This window comes from Bubalus kerabau, chromosome 1 (assembly GCF_029407905.1).
Source record: "Bubalus kerabau isolate K-KA32 ecotype Philippines breed swamp buffalo chromosome 1, PCC_UOA_SB_1v2, whole genome shotgun sequence".
In the NCBI taxonomy this organism is placed as follows: Eukaryota; Metazoa; Chordata; class Mammalia; order Artiodactyla; family Bovidae; genus Bubalus; species Bubalus kerabau.
This window is the reverse complement of record NC_073624.1, coordinates 31,710,564-31,713,336: the sequence shown is the minus strand read 5'-3', so window position 1 is coordinate 31,713,336 and position 2,773 is coordinate 31,710,564. Positions and strand designations below refer to the sequence as shown.

General features: G+C 44.7%; 1 non-coding gene across 1 annotated transcript; it reads right to left on the bottom strand.

Moving 5' to 3' along the window:
* Window positions 1–2,250: 2,250 nt before the first annotated feature.
* Window positions 2,251–2,322, bottom strand: TRNAC-GCA (transfer RNA cysteine (anticodon GCA)). Its single transcript has one exon. It is a non-coding gene; the product is annotated as a tRNA-Cys (tRNA).
* Window positions 2,323–2,773: the final 451 nt, after the last annotated feature.

Below are 2,773 nucleotides of genomic sequence, written 5' to 3'. Positions count from 1 at the left end.
ACAACTTTTTGTGACCCATGGACTGCAACATACCAGGCATCCCTGTCCTTCATTATCTTCCAGAGCTCAAACTCACGTCCATTGAGTCGGTATGCCATCCAACCATCTCATCCTCTGTCGCCCCCTTCTCCTCCTGCCTTCAATCTTTCCCAGCATCAGGGTCTTTTCCAATGAGTCGGCTCTTCTAATCAGGTGGCCAAAGGATTGGAGCTTCAGCATCAGTCCTTCCAGTGAATATTCAGGGTTGATATCCTTTAGGACTGACTGGTTTGATCCCCTTGACTCCAAGAGATTCTCAAGAGTCTTCTCGAGCACCACAGTTTGAAAGCATCAATTCTTTAGCGCTCAGCCTTCTTTATGGCCCAGCTCTCACATCTGTACATGACTACTGGAAAAATTTACACTAGCTCCTCATTCAGTGAAGGATCTTTCCCAAATTGCCTTCCTAGTCATTGTGGACTTTCTCCCTGAACATCCTCCAGCTCCCTGAAACACCTTCACCCCTACAAGCTTATTCTTCACTCTATGCCTTCAACAACAAATATCAAGACCTGGAGAGGACTGGTTTCCTGTTGCACCAATAAATCCCCAGCAGCTGATGAAAGTGCCTAGTGAGGACTCCTTGCTGCCATTTTTCTCTGGCCCATTTCCTCCCACACAACCCAGCCAGACACTCTTCTCCCAAAGAGGCTTTGATAACATCCCTGCTCCAAATCCATTTAGAAGATTAAGTCCAAATTCATCAGCTGGACATACCAGCCCCAGCCCCCACACCCTGGCATCTAGACCTTATCTACAGCAATTGCTTTTCAGTCTTGATGCCAATTAGAATTGTCTAGTTTGCTCATTACACAACCACGAATTCCCCTACCTCTGTTTTTTAGTTCATGCTTGCCAACAATATCCTCCCATCCTCTCTTTATACTATCAAAGTACAGTTGATCCTCATGCTATGCGGTAGTTATGTTCTCCAAAATCACCATGAATAATGAATTAGCAAATCCTGAACAACTGCTTTTAGAAGAAATACTGGATTATGTTCCTGTGAGCCTCAGGTCACAACATTTTTGTCATCTCATTAATACCTGACCTTGTGTGATGTGTGTTTCTGCTGAAACATACATCAGTGAATCTATATTGCTGATTCACCAGCATGGAACTCACAGCTAACAACACTAGGTAACTCCTGCTTGAATGAAGCTAAAACACACACATACATTTTCCATGAGATAGATCACAACCTTCTTGCGTTCAGGAACACCAGATAGCACTTCAACACTGTGCTTGAGGGCCATTTTAAACAACAAAATCACCAACGAAAATGTGAAAAACATGGCACTAAATAGCTTAAAGGACACTTGTTACTGTCTGAGAGCTGAAGCAAGAAGGCAGAGCTTGGCCTTGTTTGATCTTAGCTGGGAACACGCATGCATGGGGTGTGTGTGTGGAGGGTGGGGGGTGCCAGTCAGATCTTTCACCACTCTGTCCATGCCCGTGAGTGACTGCAGAATGCCACAAGTACCGATTTGGGGATAGCAAAGTTAAGTAGGCAAATTCTCAAACACAGAATCAAAGAAAACTGAGGATTGGGGCTTCCCTGGTGGCTCAGTGGCAAAGAATACACCTGACAATGCAGGAGACACGTTCAATCTCTGATCCAGGAAGATCTCACATGCTGCAGAGCAACTAAGCCAGCACACCACAACTACTGAGCCTGTGCTCTAGAGCCCAGGAGCCGCAACTGCTGAAACCTGTGCGCCCTAAAGCCTGTGCTCTGCAACAAGAGAAGCCACTGCAATGAAAAGCCTGTGAGCCACCACTAGAGAAAAGCCCATACAGCAATGAAGACCCAGGAAAGCCAAAAATTTAAAAAAAAAAAAAAGGAAAGAAATGAGAATTTGCTGTATTACTTTTTCATCAAGGAAGCCACAGAGTGGTGAATGCTCCTGAACTTGAAGTGGAAAACCAAGGTGTGAGGACTCCTCTCTACCTGTTTACAAATTAACCAGAATTTCATTTCTCTAGGCCTCAGTGTCTTCACCTTTAAAATGGCAGTAATAACATGACACTCAAGTAAGAGATGATGTATGTAAAACCCACCTATTGCCATAAAGTGAGTGAAAGTGAAGTCACTCAGTCGTGTCCAACCCTTTGCGACTCCATGAACAGTAGCCTACCAGGCTCCACCGTCCATGGGATTTTCCAGGCAAGAATACTGGAGTGGGCTGCCATTTCCTTCTCCAGGGGATCTTCCCAACCCAGGGATCGAACCTGGGTCTCCTGCATTGCAGACAGATGCTTTACCATCTGAGCCACCAGGGAAGCCCCCTATTGTTGCCATAAAGCACTATATAAATAAAAGGTGGTCGGGTGGGCCCATCCTCCACAACAACTTTCCTGAAGATTCGAGACTGTCCTATCTCTGTCAGCCCTGAATTCAGAGCACTTATTATTTCTTTTCCATTTTTAAAGTTGTTATTGAAATTTGTTACAATATTGCTTCTGTTTAACATTTTGGTTTTTTGACCCGCAGGCACTGTGGGACCTTAACTCCCCAACCAGGGATCCAACCTGTACTCCCTGCATTGGAAGGCGAAGTGTTAACCACTGAACCACCAAAGAAGTCCTCAGAGCACTCATTGTTTAAAATGCACACTTCTCATTCGACATAGCCTTTTTTTAATTTTGCACTTCCCCGATTCATTTGATTATTTACCTTCTGACTTTTCAACTAGAAGATAAGCTCCTTGAGGGCAAAGAACTCTTGGGTGCT